Source organism: Equus caballus, chromosome 23 (assembly GCF_041296265.1).
Source record: "Equus caballus isolate H_3958 breed thoroughbred chromosome 23, TB-T2T, whole genome shotgun sequence".
Classification (NCBI taxonomy): domain Eukaryota; kingdom Metazoa; phylum Chordata; class Mammalia; order Perissodactyla; family Equidae; genus Equus; species Equus caballus.
The window spans coordinates 12,750,115-12,773,543 of NC_091706.1; the positions used below are offsets into that span (position 1 = coordinate 12,750,115).

The 23,429-nt window shown below is 40.9% G+C and overlaps 1 long non-coding RNA gene and 1 pseudogene across 2 annotated transcripts; both read right to left on the reverse strand.

Moving 5' to 3' along the window:
* Window positions 1-5,977: 5,977 nt before the first annotated feature.
* On the reverse strand, window positions 5,978-7,449 carry LOC100062546 (ferritin heavy chain pseudogene; annotated as a pseudogene). Its single transcript, XR_001379537.3, has one exon. The product of XR_001379537.3 is annotated as a ferritin heavy chain pseudogene (transcript).
* A 3,106-nt stretch (window positions 7,450-10,555) lies between these two features.
* On the reverse strand, window positions 10,556-22,343 carry LOC138920423 (uncharacterized). The gene is made up of 3 exons (XR_011431578.1): window positions 22,204-22,343; window positions 21,719-21,784; window positions 10,556-11,126 (listed from the first exon to the last, which is right to left on the reverse strand). It is a non-coding gene; the product is annotated as an uncharacterized lncRNA (long non-coding RNA).
* Window positions 22,344-23,429: the final 1,086 nt, after the last annotated feature.

The window sequence follows — 23,429 nt, forward strand, 5'->3', positions numbered from 1 at the left end:
AGCAGCCATGCTGTGGCAGTGACCCACATACAAAATAGAAGAAGATTGGCACAGATGTTAGCTCAGGGCCAATCTTCCTCAGTAAAAAAAAAAAAGTTATCTCTGCCTTTTAATTGGAGAGTTTAACTCATTTAAATTATTGTAATTGCTGGTAAGGTATGATTTTCATCTGCCATTTTGATATTTGTTTTCTATGTCTTATATCTTTTTTTGTTTCTCAAATCCTCCATTGCTGCTTTCTTTTGCCTTAAATAGTTTCTAGTGTACCAATTTGAGTCCCTTGTCATTTCTTTTACTGTATATTTTTGAGTAATTTTCTTATTGGTTGCCCTGGAGATTAGCATGAAAATCTTAATTTATAATACTCTAATTTTAATTAATACTTCCTTAATTTCAATATTATGCAAAACATATGCTCCTGTACAGCTCCACCCTCCCCCTTTATGTTATTGCCAATAACGAAATGTTTGTATCTTATGTGTCCATCAACCTAGATTTGAAATTATTGCTTTGTAAAGTTGTCTTTTAAATCAGACAGGAAAAAAAGCTGTTATAAGAATATACATTTTACTCTTTTCAGCATTTCTTGTAGAGTAGGTCTGTTAGTGACAAGCTCTCTCAATTTTTGTTCATTTGGAAATATCTTAATATCTCCCTAAGTTTGAAGGATCATTTTATCAGACAGAGAATTCTTTGCTGACAATTTTTTATTTCACTGCTTTGAATGTCTTTTCACTGCCTTCTGGTTTCCATGATTTCTGATGAAAAATCAGCCATTAATGTTATTGAGGACCCTTGTACATGAGGATTTGCTTCTTTCTTGCTGCTTTCAAGGTACTTTCTTTGTCTTTGGCCTTTGACAGTTTGATTAAGATATATCTAGTTGGGGATCTTTACTGGAGTTCATTGAGCTTTATGCATGTGTGATTAATGCTTTTCAGCAAATTTGGCATTACTTCTTCAAATATTCTCCTCTGTCCAGTTTTATCTTCCTCTCATTCTGGGATTCTTACTATGCATATGTTGGCAAGCTTGACAGTGTCTCACAGGTGTCTTAGGCTCTGTTCATTTTCTTCAGTCTTTTTTCTTTTGGTTTTAGACTGGACAATCTCAACTGAGTTATCTTTAAGTTCACTGATTCTTTCTTCTGCCAGCTCATACATAATGTTGAACCATTCTAGTGAATTTTTAATTTGTTATTGTAGTTTTCAGTTCCAGAATTTCTATTTGATTCTTTCTTATATTTATCTCTCTTTTTATTCCCTACTTGGTGAGACATCATTCTCATACTTTCCTTTAGTTCTTTAGGGATGGCATCCTTTAGCTCTGAACATATTTTAAATGGACTATTTAAAGTCTTTGTCTAGTAAGTCTAACATCTGTGCATCCTCAGGGATAGTTTCTATTGACTGGGATTTTCTCCCCTGTGAATGGGCCATATTTCCTTGTTTCTTTGCATGTTTCTTAATTTTTGTTGAAAACTGGACATTTTAAATAATATAATGTGATAACTCTGGAAAATAGACCTTTCCAGAGTTTTTGTTGCTGCTACTTCTTTCAGTTGTTGTTACTTGTTCCTGTGTTTAGTGACTTTGCGGAATGAATTCTATAAATCTGAGTATTTTGTCTCACGTGGCTGCTAAAGTCTCTTCTCAGTTAACTTAGTGGTCAGCTAATGATTGGATGAAGATTTTCTTAAATGCCTGGAATCAACAGATCTACAGTCTCTACCAATGGGACTTTTTGTGCATGTTGACGTACCTTCAGCTCTCAGTCATGCAGTTTACCATGACTTAGCCTTCGCTTCCTGCTTGCAAAGAACTTCAAGGGTAGAGGTGAATGGTGAGAGTGTAGGGCCTTCTGAGGTCTTTCCGGACCATGTGCACAGCTTTACACATTTGCCTGACCTTTTAGATTTCAAGGAATATCAGAGCTTTTCAAAGTCTCTATGGACATCTCATTTTTCAGCCCTTCCTTTTAAGCTTTTTGGATAGCTTATTGTTTGCCCCAACTGTCACATTACATTTAATTGTTATTTGTCACCTCTGGCAGCCATAACATTAGAACATTTGCTAGTAAGTGTTTTTGACAGACACCCCCTTGGCATTACTTTTTTGGTTAGGACCCAAATAAGTATTTTATTTATTTATTTATCTTTATTTTATTTTACTTTATTTTTTTGGAGGAAGATTAGCCCTGAGCTAACATCTGCCAATCCTGCTCTTTTTGCCAAGGAAGACCGGCCCTGAGCTAACATCTGTGCCCATCTTCCTCTACTTTTTTTTAATTAAGATTATGATAGTTAACAACCTTGTGAAATTACAGTTGTACATCATTATTAGTCATGTTGTAGGTACACCACTTCACCCCTAGTGCCCTCCCCCCACCCCCCCTTTCCCCTGGTAACTACCAATCAGTTCTCTTTGTCTATATGTTAACTACCACCTATGAGTGGACTCATACAGAGTTCGTCTTTCTCTGTCTGGCTTATTTCACTCAACATAATACCTTCAGGGTCTATCCATGTTGTTGTGACTTTTTTATGGCTGAGTAGTATTCCATTGTATATATACATCATATCTTCTTTATCCAATCATCAGTTGCTGGGCACTTAGGTTGGTTCCATGACTTGGCTATTGTGAATAATGCTGTGATGAACATAGGGGTGAATGGGACTTTTTGAATTGCTGATTTCCCGTTCTTAGGATAGATACCAGTAGTGGGATGGCTGGGTCATAAGGTATTGCTATTTTTAACTTTTTGAGAAATCTCCATACTGTTTTCCATAGTGCTGCACCAGTTTGCATTCCCACCAACAGTGTATGAGGATTCCTTTTTCTCCACAGCCTCCCCAACATTTGTCACTCTTGGTTTTGGATATTTTTGCCATTCTAACAGGTGTAAGGTGATATCTTAGTGTAGTTTTGATTTGCATTTCCCTGATGATTAGTGATGATGAGCATCTTTTCATGTGTCTATTGCTTTCTCTGCATCTATTGAGATGATCGTGTGGTTTTTGTTTCTCATTCTGTTAATGTAGTGCATCATGTTGATTGACTTGCGGATGTTGAACCATCCCTGTGTCCCTGGTATAAATCCCACTTGATCATAGTGTATAATCTTTTTGATGTATGGCTGTATTCGGTTTGCCAAAATTTTGTTGAGGATTTTTGCATCTATGTTCATCAGTGATATTGGCCTGTAGTTTTCCTTCTTTGTGTTGTCCTTGTCAGGTTTGGGGATCAGGGTGATGTTGGCTTCATAGAATGTGTTAGGCAGTGCTCCATCTTCCTCTATTTTCTGGAATAGTTTGAGAAGGCTAGTTATTAAATCTTCTTTGAATGTTTGGTAGAATTCTCCAGAGAAGCCATCTGGTCCTGGACTTTTATTTTTGGGGAGGTTTTTGATTACTGTTTCTATTTCTTTACTTGTGATTGGTCTATTCAGATTCTCTATTTCTTCCTGATTCAGTTTGGGGAGGTTGTATGAGTCTAGGAATTCCTCCATTTCTTCTAGGTTGTTCAATTTGTTGGCATATAGTTTTTCATAGTATTCTCTTATGATCCTTTGTATTTCTTTGGTATCTGTTGTGATTTCTCCTCTCTCACTTCTAATTTTATTTATTTGAGACTTCTCTCTTTTTTTCTTAGTGAGTCTGGCTAAGGGTTTATCGATTTTGTCAATTTTTTGGAAGGGCCAACTCTTTGTTTCATTGATCCTTTCTACTGTCTTTTTTGTTTCAATATCATTTATTTCTGCTCTAATTTTTATTATTTCTCTCCTTCTACTGAATTTGTGCTTTTTTTTCTTCTTTTTCTAATTCTGTTACGTGTTGTTTGAGGTTGTTTATGTAAGATTTTTCTTGCTTATTGAGGGGAGCCTGTATTGCAATGAATTTCCCTCTTAGGACTGCTTTTGCTGTGTCCCAAATAAGTTGGTATGGTGTGTTTTCATTTTAATTTGTCTCCAGATAATATTTGATTTCTTCTTTAATTTCTTCAATAATCCATTGTTTGTTCAGTAACATGTTGTTTAGTCTCCACATTTTTGCCCCTTTCCCAGCTTTATTCTTGTAGTTTCTAGTTTCATAGCATTATGATCCAAAAAGATGCTCGATATTATTTCAACCCTCTTGAACTTATTGATGCTTGCTTTGTTTCCCAAAATATGGTCTATCCTTGAGAATGTTCCATGCGTGCTTGAGAAGAATGTGGAAACTGTTGTTTTTGGATGAAGTGTTCTATATATATCTATTAAGTCCATCTGGTCTAATTTTTCATTTAATTCTATAATTTCCTTGTTGATTTTCTGTCTGGATGATCTATCCGTTGGTGTTAATGGGGTGTTGAGGTCTCCTACTATTAGTGTATTGTTGTTGATGTCTCCTTTTAGCTTTGTTAATAGTTTCTTTACAAATTTTGGTGCTCCTGTGTTGGGTGTGTATATATTTATAAGTGTTATGTCATCTTGGTGGAGTGTCCCTTTTATCATTATATACTGCTCCTGTGTCTTTCTTTATCTGTTTTGCTTTGAAGTCTACTTTGTCTGATATAAGTATGGCAACTCCTGCTTTCTTTTGTTCATTATTAGCTTGCAGTATTGTCTTCCATCCCTTCACTCTGAGTCTGTGTTTGTCTTTGGGGCTGAGGTGTGTTTCCTGGAGGCAGCATATTGTTGGATATTGTTCTTTGATCCATCCTACTACTCTGTGTCTTTTGATTGGAGAGTTCAATCCATTTACATTTAGAGTGATTATTGATACATGGGGGCCTACTGCTGCCATTTATTACTTGTTTTCCAGTTCTTTTGCATTTTCTCTGTTTCTCATCCCATGATTTTTGGATTCCTAATTCAAGTAGGTAAATTTCTGTATTGGCTTTCTTCTTATTTGTAATTTGTGTCTTCATTCTTGTTATTTGTTTAGTGGTTACCAGGTGGTTTGTATAACACATCTCGTAGATGAGATAGTCCTTTTTCTGATAGCCTCTTATTACCTTAAATTAAAACGTTCCATCCCTTTTCTCTTCCCCTTCTAGGTTGTTATTGTCAGATTTCTTTTTTCTCTTCTTTTTTGTGTTGTGAGTTTGTGGTTAAAATGACTAGGTTATATTTATTCTTTGTGTTTCCATTCCATTTATCTTTAATGTTTTATTTAACTTTTGCTTACCTGTTCTGATGGAGAGCTGCTACTTTCTGTTATTGTCCTTCTGCTTATCTCCTTTGTTCTGGATTTTGTAACCCCTTTCCTTTTTTTGATTTTTCAGGTATGAGGTTCTTCCTGAGCATTTCTTGAAGAGGAGGTTTTGTGGCAATGAACTCCCTTAACTTTTGTTTATCTACAAAAGTTTTTATTTCTCCATCATATTTGAAGGATATTTTAGCTGGGTAGAGTATTCTTGGCTGCAGGTTTTTGTCCTTCAGAGTTTTGAATATTTCATTCCAATCTCTTCTAGCCTGTAAGGTCTCTCCTGAGAAATCTGCTGATAGCCTTATGGGGTTTCCTTTGTAAGTTATTTTCTTCTACCTGGCTGCCCTTAGTATTTTCTCTTTGTCATTGACTTTTGCTAGCTTCACTACTATATGCCTTGGGGTTGGTCTTCTTGCATTAATAAAGTTTGGAGATCTATTGGCTTCTGTCACATGAAGTTCAATCTCTCTTCCCAAGTTTGGAAAGTTCTCAGCCATTATTTCTTTGAACAGACCTTCTGCCCCTTTCTCCTTCTCTTCTCCCTCTGGTATACCTATAACTCTTATGTTGCATCTTCTAATTGAGTCAGATAATTCTCGGAGAGTTTCTTCATTTCTTTTTAGTCTTAGTTCTCTCTCCTCCCGTCTGCAGCATTTCTATATTCCTATCCTCCAAATTGCTAATTCTGTCCTCCATATTATCAACTCTACTGTTCAGAGAGTCCAGATTTTTCTTAATCTCCTCCATTATGTTCTTCATCTCCAGTATTTCTTTTTTTTTTTTGGGGGGGGGGTACCAAATTACTTTATTTGAAGGAATGGTACAAATCCAAGAACTTAAGTAGATGTTTTGGTACAACTTATAGAAAAGGTAAAGGTAACCCCAACATGCATGCACTGCCTCGGTGGATCAGGGAAGTCACCCGGTGGCTGAGGGAAGCTGGCCTGAGACTTAGCTCTCGTCACACTCTCCCAGGGTGTGCTTGTCAAAGAGATACTCTGCCATGCCAGATTCGGGGGCCCCCATCCTGCGCAGGTTGGTTACGTGGTCACCCAATTCTTTGATGGCTTTCACCTGCTCATTCAGGTAATGAGTCTCGAGGAAGTCACACAAGTGGGGGTCATTTTTGTCAGTGGCCAGTTTGTGCAGTTCCAATAGTGACTCATTCACATTTTTTTCCAAGTGTAATGCACACTCCATTGCCTTCAGCCCATTCTCCCAGTCATCCTGGTCTGGTTTCTTGATGTCCTGAAGGAAGATCCGGCCGCCTCGTTGGTTCTGCAGCTTCATCAGTTTCTCAGCATGTTCCCTCTCCTCATGAGATTGGTGAAGAAAATATTTGGCAAAGTTCTTCAAAGCCACATCATCGCGATCAAAATAGAAAGACATGGACAGGTACACATAGGAGGCGTGGAGCTCCAGGTTGATCTGACGGTTGATGGCGGCCTCCGAGTCCTGGTGGTAGTTCTGGCGCACCTGCGAGGGGAACGCGGTCGTCATGGCGGACGGCCGAGGAGAGGAGAGGGCAGCGGCGGCGGGGCGGCGCTGGAGCGGCGGCGGGAGCCTTGCGGCGGGCCGAGGGCGCTGTGAGGAGGTGGAGGAGGGCTGACTCTGGGTGGCCGGCCGGGGCGGGGAGCGAGCGCCGGGTTCCATTCAAGCACTGTTGAAGCAGGAAACCTCGGCAACTCCGATGAAGACTGTCCATCTCCAGTATTTCTAATTGGTTCTTCTTTATAGTATCAAGCTCTTTTGTGACATAGCTCCTGAACTCATTGAGTTGTCTATCTAAATTCTCTTTTAACTTGTTGAGTTTTTTAATAATGGCTGTTTTGAAATCATCATCATTTAGGTTATAGATTTCATTGTCTTTGGGATTGTTTCCTGGGTGCTTATCATTTTCCTGCTGTTCTGAAGATTTAATATATTTTTTCACACTGCTTGATGGTGTGGATTTGTGCCTCTGCATTGAGATAGAGTTTAGTCACTGCTTCCACTTGTTGCAACTGGTGTGTGTGGGGGAGCAGCTGTTTAGACTGCACCAACCAGGAACCCTGTCAGCTGTTACTGACTGGACCTGGGCCTCTCCTTGTAGTCACAGTGGTCCTGTGGGTCCCTCGTCAGTTGTGGGGGCAATTGCAAGGGGGCCTTAGGCTGCTGGTGCCTACTGTTGCAGCCCACCTAGACAGGCTCCCTCCTTGGGGTCTGCAGCAGTGTTATGGGCTTTCCCAGCAGCTGGGAGTAGGATCACCTATAATCACAGCTTTGTCACTGTCAGAGCCCACAAGATCACACTTGTCCACTATAGGTCCCAGCAGAGCTATTGTATCTTCTGCAGTCTGTCGTTAGCTCACCTAGCTGTGCTACTTTTGCCCCAGGGCCTTCTAGCCTTGTGATTGCCAGTTGGGACCTCTCCACTAGTGCTGTGCAGAGGTTTTCGCTGAGGCTGCTGTGGGAACCTGAAGTTCCCCCCTGGGCCATGTAGCCATTCCACTGGAGCTCCACCCAGCCCCACACCACTCTCACAGAATCTCTGGGAGCCCCTTGCCTCGTCTGGGACATGGCCAGAGTCTGTGGGCCTGGTGGCGGCTGGTGGGCTGCTGCCTTGTGGGGAATTCTGCTCTTTGGGAGCTTCCTGGCATTTGGAATGCTGGGTGGGGCCTTCCCGCTACTGGCGAGCAGAAGCTTTCCCTGCTGGCAGGTGCGGGACCCTGGAGTTTCCCCCTGGGCCGTGGAGCCAGGTGCTGGAGCTCCACCCAGTCCCCAAGCACGTACACGGGAAGTCTGGGCACCTCTTGCACCGTCCATGCACAGCCGGAGACCGTGGGCCTGGCAGCCGCTGGCAGGCTGGTGCCCTGCTGGGGAATCCACTCCCTGGGAGCTTCTCCTTCTTCTGAATGCTGGGCGGGGCCTCTCTGCTAATGGCGAGCAGAGGCTTTCCCTGCCGGTGGGTGCGGGATCCTGGAGTTTCCCCCTGGGCTTAGGTGTAATCGTGGGGGGCTTAGGTAGGGCTGTTGTCACCTGTTTCCACTGTCGCTCCGCCAGTGAGTGCACACTCCCACCCTTGGTGCGTGGCGATGCTGTGGGGGAGTCCGCTGGAAGAGAGCCTCTTGCAGGTACTAGGCTGTCCGGGGGTAGGGGATTGGAAACTTTTCACCTATTTCCACCTCCTCCCAGGGGGAAGTCTGTCCACCTTCTGATGTATAGTAGCACGAGTCTCTCAGGTGTCTTGAGATGTTATCTGGATATCCTTTGTTAACTGGTGAATGTCCAATTAGTTGTAGATCCAAAGGGGGAGAGACGAAGACGACCACTCACTCCACCATCTTGGTCCTGCCTCCTTCCTCTACTTTTTATATGTGGGACGCCTGACGCAGCACGGCTTGCCAAGCAGTGCCATTCTGCACCTGGGATCCGAACCAGCGAACCCCAGGCTGCCAAAGCGGAATGTGAGAATTTAACCGCTGCACCACTGGGCCAGCCCCCACAAATAAGTATTAACCTCAGTATCTTTAGAAAATAATATAATCACAACCTGTTATATGTTTATTGTAATAGTTTTTAGAGGTGATTTTTTTTTGTTTTTAAAAATTCTTTTTAAAATTTCAATTTTTTTCTTTTTTCGTGAAGAAGAGTGGCCCTGAGTTAACATCTGTTGCCAATCTTCCTACTTCTCCCCCCAGCCCCTGCCGCCAAGGCAACAGCATACAGTTGCACATCCCAGTTGTAAGTCCTTCTAGCTCCCCCATGCAGGATGCCACCATAGCATGGCCTGATGAGCAGGGTGCAGGTCTGTGCCCAGGATCCAAACAGATGAACCCTGGGCCACTGAAGTGGAGCACACAAACCCAACCACTTGGCCATGGGGCCGGCCCAAAAATTTCAAATTTTTGTGCTGCGTCAGGCGTCCCACATATAAATTTAATACATTTAATACAATGTCTTGTAGTTGTCAGTATATAGGTCTGTTTCAATAATTTAACCCTAAGCATTTCATATTTATGATACTATTGTAAATATTTTTTATTTAATAGTTTTTAATTTTTAGAATAGTTTTAAATTTACAGAAAAATTGAGCAGATAGTACAGACAGTCCCTAAATTCTCCCTGCATACAATTTCCCCTGCTGTTACCATCTTACATTAATATAGTACATTTTTTACAATTAGTAAATTAGTGTTGATACACTAGTATTAACAAAAGTCTGTAGTTCTTTCAGATTTTCTTAGTTTTTACCTAACGGCCTTTTCTTTCCAGGATTCCACCCAAGATACTACATTATACTTAGTTGTCATGTCTCCTTGACTCTTCTTCACATTGACAATTGCTCCGACCTTCCTTGTCTTTTAATAACTATGACATTTTTGAGGCACTCTCGAAATTCCAGTTTCCAGAGGATGCCCCTTTATTGAAATTTGTCTGATATTTTCCCCAGGGCTAGTCTAGGGACATGGATTTGTGGAAAGATGATCACAGAGGTAAAGATGCCATTTTCATCAAATCGTATTAGGGTACATACTATCAACATGATTTATGGCTGTTGATATTGACCTTGGTCACCTGGCTGAAGCACTGTTTGTCAGACTTCTCCACAGTACAGTTCTTCTTTGCTCCTTCTCTCTATATTGTACACTTTGGAAGGTTGTCACTTGATGTGCAGCCCACGCGTCAGGACTGGGGAATTATGCTCCCCATCTATTAGGGTAGAGTATTGACATAACTTATTTGGAATCCTTCTGCATTGGAGATTTGTCCCTTCTCCCCCATTTATAAATTTATTAGATCATTTATTTGTATAGTGTGGACTCATGGATATTTCTTTTATACTATGAGTTATAATCCTATACTACTTTACTTATTTTGTTGCTCAAATTATTCCAACTTTGGCCATCGAGAGCTCTTTCCATTGGCTCCTGCATCCCTTGACATAGCCAAGTCAATGTAGGGGGTTTTGTTTTGTTTTGTTTTTTAGCACTTTCTTACTTTCTGGCACCACAGGTGCTTCAGGTTCATCTTGAATATTCCCTGCATAGTCTTAGCATTGGCCATTTCTCCAAAGAACCCTGGTTCCTATCATTGGAGACTGAAGTTATAAACTAAGATCTTGGAACTAGGTGTGTAAAATACTTTTAAAGATGATATAAAAAGCAATGGTTAGGCAATAGTTTCTTAAATATGACATCAAAAGAACAAGTAAATCAGACTTCATCAAAATTAAAAACTTTTGTGCATCAAAGAAAACTGTAAAGAAAGTGAAAGACAATGCAAAGAATGGGAGAAAATACTTGCAAATCATATAGCTGAAGGGTCTAATATTCAGAATATATAAAGAACTCTTACAACACAACAATAAAAAGACAAACAACCCAATTAAAACTAGGCAAAGAATTTCAATAGATATTTCTCTCAAGAAGATGTACAAATGAGAAATAAGGTGGTGAAGAGCTGCTCCTTGTCAGAGTCATCGGGAAGAGCAAATCAAAGTGCCCCTGAGACACCACATCACCCCACTAGGATGGCTGTGATTTCCAAAACACTAGAATGGCTATGATTTCCAAAAGAAGATGACCTGTGTTGGCAAGGAAGTGGAGAAACTGGAACCCTCACACGTTGTTAGTGGGGATGTAAAATAGTGTTGCCACTGTGTGTAACTATTTGGCAGTTCCTCAAAAAGTTATAGAGTTACCATATAACCTAGTAATTCCACTCCCAGGTGTATACCTAAGAGAAATGAAAACATACATCCACACAAAAACCTGCACATGAATGTTCACAGCAGCACTATTCCTAACAGCCAAGTAGTGGAAATAACTCAAAACAAATGTCCATCAATTGATGAATGGATGAACCTTGAAAACATTATCCTAAGTGAAAGAAGCCAGGCATATGAGGCCACGTGTAGTATGATTCCGTTCATATGAAACGTCCAGAATAGGTAAATCTGTAGAGAAAGAAAGTAGGTTAGTGATTCCCATGCAGAGGATGAAGGAAGAACTGGGAAGTATGGGGTTTCATTTGGGGTGATGGAAATGTTCTAGATGTAGATAGTGGCGATGGTTGCACAACATTGTGAATATACTAAAAACCACTGAATTGTACACTTTCAAATAGTTAAAATGATGTATTTTTGTTGCGTGAATTTCACTCCAATAAAAAAATTTAAATGACATAAATAATATGCTGATTATAGGGAAACGAGAAAATAGAAATAAGCAAATGGAAGATTAATTTCCTAATTCCATCCCCCAAATATACAATCTTGCACATTGTTTTCTGTGCGTACATACACATCTAAACAAATGATAACACAACTTCTTGTTAGTTTGGTTTCCCAGAACCAGATCCTGAGATAAGTATGTGAGCACAGTAAGTTTATTTAGGAGGAGAGGAAGCCATTGGTTGGAGAGAGGGGAAGTGAGACAAGGAAGGGAAGGTTGTCAGTAAAGTCTGCCTTTTCAAGCAAGCAAATTACTACTGCAGACAATCGGATCTGAATTTCACAGGGAAAAGTCTGGGAGCCAGTGTAGACCATGTACCTGAGTTATCTCACCTGAGAGGAGCTGAATATACACCAATTGTCTCCACTCTTGGAGAGGTGCTGGGAGGGGCAGTGGTGTTAATTCCCTGGCATTTGAGACCTACTGTGCACAGAGGTAAAAAGGGGGGTCCAGGGATGAGAGTAAGTTCTCAGGTAAAGACCTGTAAGTTCTAGCAGGTGAAGTCCAGAAAGTAGTGTGTGCTGAACTGGTATGCGGGCAAATGGATAGGGCACTGATAACATATGCCATATATATATATTTGTACTTAGATCTAAATCTATATCCATTGATTTATTTTCACTGAAGGAGTCAGCTTGGATATACAGATTAATCCTCTGCGTATGGCTGAGTTAAAGTGTTTTTACCTTATTAAAAGGCTGGTCAAAATTGGACACTTCTTTTCAACAATGGCACTTGAGTTTTCTACAATTCTAATAGAGCAATTCCTTGTCAAAGCAAATTTCATCCAGACTATCATGACAATGCTGTCAGTTTAAATTTTCGCTAAAAATTAATATTAAATGACATTGCAGGCAATGTTTCATAGTCCATTATTCTGATGATATTACTTCTGGGATTTATTACTGATAATATCCTTGCTCACAGGAAGCAAAAAGCTCAGTATTGAGAGGGTGATAATTGCAGAATTTATGATGCTTCATTGGAGTTAGTTTTTAGAAGAAAGTATCTGGGCATGTTATTAATAATCAATTCACAGTATCCTTTCTAAACCATGACTTTTTTTCCTCCTTGCTTCCTTCCTTCTTTACTTTCTTTCTTTCTTTCTTTCTTTTTTTTTTTTTTTTGCCATTGGGGTATCTTAGATCACCCTCCACCCTGTTGCTCCAGGTCAGTCACGTGGCACAAAGAAAGCTGCTCAAAGACTCCCCAAACTTCCAGGCAGCACATCTTCCAGGAGTTGGAAGCTTGGGGATTGCTGAAGGAAGGGCAAGAGCTGTTGGTAACACATCTTTGGGACCTTTTCTCTTTAGCTAGAGAGTTTCTAAATTCAAACTAGTGCATTCAATGTAGCCAAGTGAAGAAAATGTGATTACTTTACCAGCTGGCTCTGGAATCCCTTCAAGGGAAACAACTGTTATCGGGATGAATTTTGTAAGTGTTTGGGGCGTAAGGTGAGACGTGACAGCCCGGATGTCAAGTGACACTGTGGCTTCAGAAGAGGGGCAGCTGCTCTTCATGAGAGAAGGAGAACTGGAAACTCCCAGGGCAATGTGAGAGGAAAAACGAAGGCGCAGAGATGAATGGGACAGCAAGAGGAAGAGGGGAATTGGCAAGAGAACTATGCAATGAGAATTCCTCAAATTCCCATAAATCTTCAGTAGTTTTCTAAGTTCAGAGATTCTTTTTTGAGTGATCTTTTAATTGTGGTAAAAAAAATACATACCATAAAAGTTTCCCTTTTAATCATTTTTAAGTGTATAGTTCAAGCGGCATTAAGCACTGTCACATTGTGCAGCCATCCCCACTAACCATCTGCAGAGCTTTTTCAGCATCTCAAACTGAAACTCTGCATCCATTAAGCAATAACTCCTCATGCCCTCCTCCCCCAGCCCTGGCATCCACTACTCTATTGTGTGAGTGATTTTTGAGTTGTGTAACTCAGAAAAGGGCAGAAGTGTGAGTAATGCCCAGGCCAGCGTGGTGCCACATGGAGGTGGGGGGTTGGTGGGCAGAATGTCGGAGATGGAGACGGACAAGAGAAGGAGGAAGCCCAGCCCAGCCTCAGTCTTGGGAACTCAGGGAAGATCGTGAACTCTACAACCCGTGGAATCGGAGGGTTTAAGGCAATTTAATTTACCTCTCAAGCATCAGAAAGGCCTCCAACGGAAGATGAGATTCCAAAAGGCACTTGCTAATTTCTGCAAGGCTAGCAAAATTCATTCATTTATTCAATAAATATTAATTAAGCACTTAGTGTGTTAGGGACTGGGAGGACAACAGTGTACAAGATATGTTCCTTATCCTCATGGCATTTACCATCTAGGAGAAAGACAGAAAGTAAGCAAATATCCCCAAAACTTTATTAACTAAATTATAGTTAATTACACTTATAACTGACACAAAGATAAGTAAAATCGTCAAAGAGTTTGCGATCTACTGGAGGTGGGGTTGAGGATAATCCTAAATATACAGGTGTGCTCTATATATCCTTCTAGTACCAGCTAAAATAACCCATCTTCTTTGAGACTTTCTAATGTCCATCTTTATAAATAGAATTAGTCAATCCCTTATCTGTTCCACTGCAGTTGCACCACACTTTAATTTTGGATAATCATACTGGATTTAAGTTATTGATGTGCTAGTCTTCCCCACTAGACTATCATCTCCTCAAGGGCAATTAGTTTACTCAACTTTGTTTCATTCAATTTAATAAACATGGGTTGGCACAATGCCAAATGCTGTGGACACAAAGATGTACACATCCTTAGCTCTTAGCTTCATCCCCAGCCGGGATGGGAAAGACAATCTGGAAGCTCACTTGCCAGAAGTGAGAAATAGCTGAAGTAGAGAGAGACCCAAGGATGGGAGACTGGGAGGAGGGTTTTGTAATGGTGTGGGGAGAAGCAACCAGGGTCTGGACTAGGGCTTGGGCAGCAGAGATGGAAAGGAGGGAATGAATTCAGGAGACATGCTGGAGATGGGATCTAGAGGGTTTGGGAATTCATGGGGTATTGGGGAATGAGGGGTCCAAAGGGAAGACATTGTTTATTTTTCTTTTCTCAGGTTAAAAGCAAATGAAAGATTGGTTGCACTTATAGAAGGTAATAGAACAGGCAAATTCATAGAGACAGGAAGTAGAATTGAGGTTACCAGAGGCCGGGGGAGGGAGGAATGAGTTCAAAGTTCTGTCTGGGATGATGAAAAAGTTCTGGAAATGGATGGTTGCATAGCATTGTGAATGTACTTAATGCCCCTGAATTGTACACTTAAAAATGATTAAAATGCTAAATGTCATATTATTTTACAATAAACAATTTAAAAAAATGAAAGAAAATGTGTTTTAGATAATCAGCAATTATTTATTTAATTTTTTTTTTTTAAGGAAGATTAGCCCTGAGCTAACATCTGCTGCTAATCCTCCTCTTTTTGCTAAGGAAGACTGGCCCTGAGCTAACATCTGTGCCCATCTTCCCCTCCTTTATATGTGGGACACCTGCTACGGCATGGCTTGCCAAGCTGTGCCATGTCCACACCCAGGATCCAAACCGGTGAACCCCGGGCCGCTGAAGCGGAATGTGTGAACCTAACCACTGCACTACCAGGCTGGCCCCTCAGCAATTTTTTTTACACACCAGAATCATTCTTAATTGCAGAATGTATTAACATCATAAAGAATTTCAATTATATGGTATATTGGATAATACTTCATAATTTCATGGCATGCTTTATAGAATTAACTCACATGCAATTTCTGAAGAGCAGTGTAGTCAGTGCCAGGTAGAACATGGGGAACTGACTAGCAAAGAAGGTCAATTTCACTTTTAAAAGCTAATCACTTAGTACCACATTTCACACGCTTTCTCTCATTTACTCCTCATACAATCATGAGGCAGGCACTGGTTTCATTTGAGTATAGCAGGATTGCTTTAAATAAATCAACATTTTCTGATTTGTCATCATAAATTGAAGTTCATAGCTACTGAAACTTTTTAAAAACAAGTAAATTGTCTACTGCACCTTTATGTAGCCAATCAGAGTTTTTAGAGTTTCTAGCATGAAGACTCTATTTACAAGTTAAATTACTGGTGGTATCTACTCACATCTATAAATTCTCTTTCCAAGTAGAAGAATTATTGTCATAAATAAGACATGATCATTGATGTGTGTCCTTATGAAATTCTTTGGTTTAATTTTTATTTTAAAGATTTCTTCAAGGAAATGGTTTTCTCTTTTGCCCCTTATTATTGTAAATTTTGTGAAATTGTTCTATTTTTTTCCCTTGAAGCTTGTACATTGCCCTATATATTCCTTCCAATTAATCTACTAAACCTGAAGAAAATTCCTAGAACCTTTAAGTAATAGTAAAAATTTTGTCAAATAGTTTTTAAGTCCAGATACAGAAAAAAAGCAATAGAATAAGGCCTATCAAGCATCAAGCTTCCACCCCCTGGAAGCCACATAGCATTGGCAGGATGGACAAAGATGTTCCAAAAGAGTCAGGCATGCTATTTTTAGAAAATAATTTTTCTCACCTTGGCATGTGCACATTTGAAAACATCAGTGGTTAACTTATTTGTAACATTTGTTCACCTTATACCTTCTGATGAAAGGATTTTGAAATTTAATGCCTAATATACATCTCTTTTAAGGGATCAGACATTTGCACAGGGGTTCTTCTGAGTGTCAGAGACATGTGGAAGCAGGTTGGCAAGAGAGCCACAAACGTTCACGTGGCCAGATACTGTTTGATGCATGTTAGACTTAAAAAAATAAATGAAACCTTCTAGAATGGGCAAATCCGTAGGGACAGAAAGCAGATTTGTGGTTTCCAGGGCCGAGGGAGAGAGGGTAAATTGAGGAGTAACTGCTTCACGAGTACAGGGTTACCTTTGGGAATGAAGAAAATGTTCTGGAACTATACAGTGACGGCAGTTACACAACATTATGAATGTACTAAATGCCACGAATTGTTCACCGTCAAATGATTAAAACAGTAAATTTTATGTTATGTGTATTTTTCTACAGTAAAAAATGTAATCTTACTACAAAAACAGTAATTTTTAATTATAGAAAATTTATATAAGCATAAGAAGAAAATAAACATCACCAGCAATCTCACTACCCAGATAGGGACAAAGTTGCCATTTTGGTGACAACCCTCCCAGTCCTGTTCCTATGTGTGTAATTACATTTCTGTTTTAGTTAAGGCTTTTTGGTTGAAAACTCAGAAAAACTGAGAATGGCCAAAGCTGTCACCTTGAATACAACCTTCAGTTAAAGATGAAGGAGGATGTTCGGGGTAGTTTGGGACTTCAAAGGGAAAATATTTGGCAAATAACAGAAAACAGAAAACCTGGAGTCTTCAGGAAACCATGGGCAGAAATGCAACTGGACCTCAGAAAAGGCCTGAGGCCCCTGGGAGCTGAAGGGTCATGGAGAGGTCAGGACGTGTGCGCTTTCCAGGTCTCCCCTCTGTGGGCTCTGTTAGATTTCATCTTCTCCCTTAGATTCTCCTTCTTTGCTCCTCCGTCCAGGTGGCAGATTGCTGCTCTATGGCTCCTCAGCACACCTGTTAACCTTCTCGCTGCCTGCCGGCCAGCTGGCTCAAACCCAGTTCCAGATCCTGCTCACAGCTGAGCTAGCTCTGGCCAGGGGGTCAGGCCAGGCGATAGAAACAAGGGCCAGTTCAGATCACTGTCTGTGACACACTTTAAGACAGCTTCAAAGAGATCACCACTTTTAGCTGTTTTCCAAGGTATAGGAAAATCGTAATGATAACGACAGTTTATTCTAGAGGAACTTTAATCACATATTGTGTGTGTGTATATATATATATGGTCGAGGACAATTTTCTTTATTAGTACATATTTCACAACCAACTGCAAAAGTGGGTGTGATTTTATGCATTTATTTATTTATCTTAATTAATTTATTTATCTTAATTTCTTCTCTGATTGAAGTTCAGGCAGCACTTGGGATGCATGTCACATGCGAGTTCTTAGATAATATGATGGTTTTAAATAAGTGTGCTTTTTAACTAAAAAGGGTGTAGGGGAGGAAGACAATTCTTCTACCCTCTAGGTCCTTCTGGCAGGTCTAAGAATTAAATTGACATGTCAGAATAACACGAGAAAATCAAACAAAGCTTTATAACGTGCATACATGGTAGAAACCCAGAAAAACCGAGAACGGCCAAAGCTGTCACCTTAAACACCACCTTCAGTTAAAGATCAAGGAGGATGTTGGGGGTAGTGATTTGGGACTTCAAAGGGAAGGAAGGCAATTCACATGGAAGTGGAAAAGCAAATGTTTGGTAGACGGAACTTTGATAAGAATGGTTTTAGCAAGGACCCTGACAGTCTACCTTTATCTATGGTGATAGCCTGTCCTGGGGACAGGCCTTCTATCTAAAATTCTTTTAGGCAGTTAGGGGGAAGGTCAAAGTTTCTTTCAGAGTGTTTTCTTCTTAAAAATAATCAAGCCAAAGGGACACATTTTGAGGTGGCCAATTCTCATCCCCTACAAGGGCAATTTGGAGTTTTGTTAAAAACAGCTTTATTGGAGTATAATTTACATACCACAAAATTCCCTGTTTGAAGTGCAAAATTCAGTTGAATAAACTTACAAAGTTGTGCACCCATCACTACAACCTAGTTTTAGAGCTTTTTCTTAACGACCGCCCCCCCCCCCCCCACCAAAGATACCTCTGCTCATTTACAGTCAATCCCATTCCACTTCTAGTCCGAGGCAACCACTAATTTATTTTCCGTCTCTATAGATTTGTAAAAAGGGCAATTTTATACAACAAAAAATTTATAGCCTTTGTGGAGCCCTCATGATGTCTTTATCTATGAATAATGTCCAAGTTAATGTGTGAGAGAGCATTACTTTTTACTCGATCTTCGACAAAATATGTAATTCATTCACCAACCTGTTTTTTCAACTATATATTCAAAGTTATACATGGTAATGAAGTATATAAGTATGAATTTATAGGTGGGGATCTTATCTTTAAGGCCTCCTGAGCTGTCCCCCGTCAGCTGTCCCTCCCTGCCCCTGTCAGTTCTGTCCTTTTTCCTACCAGTCACCATCTGGAACTCCTGGACTCTTGAATGGGATGCTGCTTTCTCCACACAGGCCCAGCAGCGTGAGTGAGGGGCCAGCCAGACTTCTCTACTTTATCCCTTATTGTCCATTTGACCACAACACGAGCCTCTAAGGATGCACCAGGCTTCCCTGAATGCTTGGAGTTACTACACAGGAGAGGAAAACTCAAAAGTATAAACTGAATGCTGCTTTCCTGAAGTCCTAGGTATAAGTACTCAAGAAGTTAAACCCTCCATGGGGACTCCTAGTTCCTGCTCTAATCCCTTGCTTCTCTATCATCAGGGCCACACTTTTCTTTGGGAAGTGCCTCCTTCTAAACCCTGTCTTACAGTTGTTCCCCTACTACTTTTCAAGAAATCCTAGTCCCTACACATAAGGGTTAGTCCTACCCAGGATCCATGGTTCTCTCTTAGCAGTTTAATTCCTTAAGTATAAATTATTCAGGCTAGACTAGAATAACCTCCCAGGGAAGAGGCCTGGAGAACAGGAGTTGGTAGTGGCTCTCCAAGACCCACAGAACATTTGGGCATGGGAGTGAGGGCAGACTTTGGTGCTCCAAGTTTCAAGAAGCAGTTTAGTGTAGCCATGTGTAACAAAATCTTATTCCCTTGATATCTCTCCAGCAGTGGGAGTTGAACATATCTTTTACTCTCTGGACTGTCCAGGCTAACTCCTGAATAAAACACACAAATACATAATCATGTTCATCATACCAACTCCCAAGGACAAATTTTAATTCTCAGGAGCAGTGAGGTAAACTCATGAGGAGGAAGAGAAGTATTTTCCTGCTGACTTATAATTCATAAGGCACTTCTTGGTCAAGGGAATCTGTCCTGTACATTACTTACTGGACATTATAATATGAGCAGTATTGGTTCTTTTCCTTCATTCTCTCTTCTGTTTTCAAATTATAACCTCTCAGGTCTTCTAGGAAAGCAAAGCAATCCCACTGTTAGCCGATGAACTGTACCTTTACTGCAGCTCCCTCAGCTATGTTAGACCTGGCTGAGGCTGTAAAAAGAGTACCTGTAAGTTCTTATTAAATCATTGGCCAAGGTCATACTCTGTCTAGCGAGGACGGGAGGTTGTGATTTCATTCTTCTAGTTATAAGCACATAAATTATATGCTCTCAATTTGCATGATTTCTCCTTGCCAGATTTACTAAGCAACTCACAGATATAGTGGCATTTTGTTAGCCCTGTAGATTGATGGCCCCCAGATATCACAACACAATCTGTTGATGAGACAAAGTTGAGCTTATTGCTTCCACTGGTAAGGGAGAACCACAACTCCTCAGAGCTTTGGCAGTTTCTCAAAGGGGGAAAGGTCAAGAGAGGATTTATTGAGAATTTGAAGCTGGGCTTAAGGTAGGTCTTTCAATGTGGGGATTTGGTTAGAATGGGTAAATATCAGACAAAACAGTTCACGATTGGTGGAAACAACAAGGAATGGGTTTTGAGGATAGGGATTCAAATAATCTTAGGACACACACTTCCTGTTGATGTCTTTCTTTGAAGAATTTCTTTAGGAAGTTGATGAACTTTCAAGCCCTTGCCTGGGAAAGAAACTCCCAGAAAAGTAATGAAGACAGAGGAATGAAAAAATGATGCTGGGGCCGGCCTGGTGGCTGAGTGGTTGAGTTTGCACACTCTGCTTTGGCAGCCCGGGGTTCGCCAGTTCAGATCCCGGGTGTGGACCTACACGCTGCTCATCAAGGCATGCTGTGGTGGCATTCCCACATAGAAGAACCAGAATGACTTCCAGCTAGGATATACAACTATGTACTGGGGTTTTGGGGAGACAAAAACAAACAAAAAACCGAAGAAAACTCCAATATTAATGTAGAGAATAAGGTAAGTGGAATGAAGTAGTTTCAGTTCTCAGTGTCCAGGGTGAGTGGGGTGTAGATGGTCCTGGTTCTTAGCCCTTTTCCAATCTCTTCAAGTGAGTTAAATTAACTCTATCTGTTGAAACGGACAAATTCCCAAATGAAGGACGGCTCAAACATGAAAGAACTTTATTTTTCACTCAGGTAGAGCCCAAAAGAAGTGTTCCTGACTCAAGGACAATTTTCTTCCTTGGGGAGAGAAGGACCTAAGCTCCTTAGAGACTGGGCTCCATTATCTGTCATAGGCAATGGTCCTCAGAATCACTTGGAGGGTTTGCTGAACCACAGGTTGCTGGGTCGCATCCCCAGAGTTCTGAGTCTCTAGCTCGGGGCTGGGGTGCATTTCTGTCAAGTTCCAGGTGATGCTGATGACGTTGGTCCCTGAGGCCTGCTGCATCCTCAGCATGGGAGTGGGAGACGGGAAGATGGGGCAGTGAGGGAGGAGATCGGGTCAGCTGCTTTGTAATCTCCTTGGCCTGGAAGTGAAGTACATCACTTCTAATCCTATTAATTGACAATAACTTGTCACATGATCCCACCTAGATAGACAGAGGGCTAGGAAATGTATTCCTTGCACTGAAAAAGAACGTCTGCAGAAAATGAACTTGTAGTGGACAGCTATCCACCTCCCCCAAACCACTGCATCTCCAAGAACATCCTTCTTCTCACATATAGAACATACCTGATTCCTCCAAAGATCCATCCATTTGCTACATCCAGGTGGTACACAGTACTCTTTACAAAGCCAAAAGTGGCTCCTCATGGCTTACCACCTACAAACCAAAAAGCTGTCTGCACCACATATATAATGGTGGAGGACAGACAGGATAAAATACCCACTTAGACAAGAAAAAATGGAGACACACAGCAGTCACTGGTCCATAGCAACGACAAATCTTTCAGGGCAGGCATTGAAATGGGGTGGGGGGCAGTTCACTGAGTGGATTCTGACTATGCTGCCTGGAAGGAACTCCCTTTGGCCACGTTCTCTTCTAGTCCTTGCTCATGAATTCCTTGTGACACTTGTCAGGCTTCTGATCTGCTAGTGTCCAGGCAGTTCAGTGTGCCTCTACCTGCACTCTGGCAGAATTCTGGCGCCTCATCGATTTCTCTGCTTCTTCGTCCCTATAGCTCTCTTAATTACACTGAAGACCTCTGAAACAACAGGTGAGAAGGCTGCATTCCTGATCCGACTTTTGCCTTAGGTATAAGTTTTGGTGCCTAAATCTCTTTCAGTCTTGTCTCTTACTGTTTAGGACCTGCAAACAGTTTTTGCAATCCTTAGAGGCCCCAAATGTTTGGCTTTTCAACATTACCTTTCATTTCTGCTTGCAGACTGGCCAATTCTCTCCTGAAGTCCATCTCTTTCTTGTAACAACTAGCTAAAAGCAGAAAGTAAATGTCAGCACACACCATCACACCAGCTCTTACCAACCACTTCCCCTAAAGCTACTGGCTCAGTAGACCTCTGTCTTCCTTCCAACTTAGCAGGTGGACAGTTCTGCCAAATGTCTTGCAACTGCATGACATGGATCTCTATTGATCCAGATCTGGATATCAGTTTCTGTATCGCTTCTACCTGGTCAGTAACCAGCTTCACATATTTCAGATTTTTGTCACATCAACATTGTACTTCTGATACTAATTTTTATATCAGTTAAGGTTGGCTGCTATGACAAATGAACCAAAAAAATGTACGATAGCTCAGCCAAGACAGATGCTTATTCCTCACTCATACAAAGTTCCATGATGTTCTTAATGGCTGGTGGCTTCCCTCCTTATGGTGACAGAGGGATACTACCTCCTTCCAGATTGTGGCTCCACTATCTCCTAAGGCCTCAGTGTCCTTGGTTTGAGTCTCTGCATCCAGATGACAGACAGGAGAAGAGACTGCAGGTTAGGCATATCCTCCTCTTAACACTGCTGGTCTGGAAATAACACACATCACTTCTGCTCATATTTCATTCCTGAGAACAAGTCACGTGGTAACACCCAGACGTAGAAGTGACAGAACAGCAGTCTCTACCTGAGTAGTCCCTTTATGGCAAAATTCCACACTGTGGAAGGGAAGCCCCAATCTTTGGTGGGCATCTGGTTGTGTGCCACACCAGAACACCCTAGTACTGGAGCCATCTAGCTGAAGGCCAACTTGGATATAGGTGCTCTACCTGTTAGGAATGGCTTTGGCCTATTAGTAATACATTCCATAAATAAGAGTGACTTAAACAACACCAAAGACAGTATCTTTTATTTCTCTCTCAGATAAAAGATACCCAGAACTGGGCAGTCTTGGCAGGTATGTCTGCCCATCAGGTCATCAAGGACTGAGTCCTTCTGTCTTTCTGCTTTATCATCCTTAACACTTAGTTTCTGTTTATCAAAATGGCTGCTAGAGCTCTAGGCATCACATTCACATTTCAGGCTGGAAGAGGAAAGGAGGGTGAAAAGACTAAAGGGTCTGTCTTTAAAGAAGTTTCCTGAAATCCCACCTGACAACATTGCCTGATATCTCATTGACAATGACCAAATATGGTTTCAAGGGACGATGGTAGATGTAGAATTTTAACTAGACAATGGTGCAGCAACAATATAGGGTTTTATTATGAAGAAGTGGAGACAACAGATGTTCAGGTACTCAACTAGTGCTACAGGGTCACTCTGAATATAGAGCAGGAACGTGTAGCTTCCTGCTACAATTCAGGAAACAATGGCTCAGTATGGCGTACAGGGAACTCCACTCCCTCCTCCGATCAACCAGATGAACTGGGCAAATGCAAAAAGCTGCAAATATGTTTAGGGTCTGTCTTTTGTCTAAGAGTCAAATTCCAATTTATAATCATTCTAAATAATCACCAATTGTCATCCCCTATTTGTGTGTTAAACAAATTTCATATACTTCAATCTGGCGTTTTCCCAACCACATCACACATATTCACTTATGAAGTTAGTCAATTAACAAACGTTAATTTAACCCCTACACTATGCCCTGCAATTTGAAAGCTGCTGGAGACGATGAAAAAGAGACAT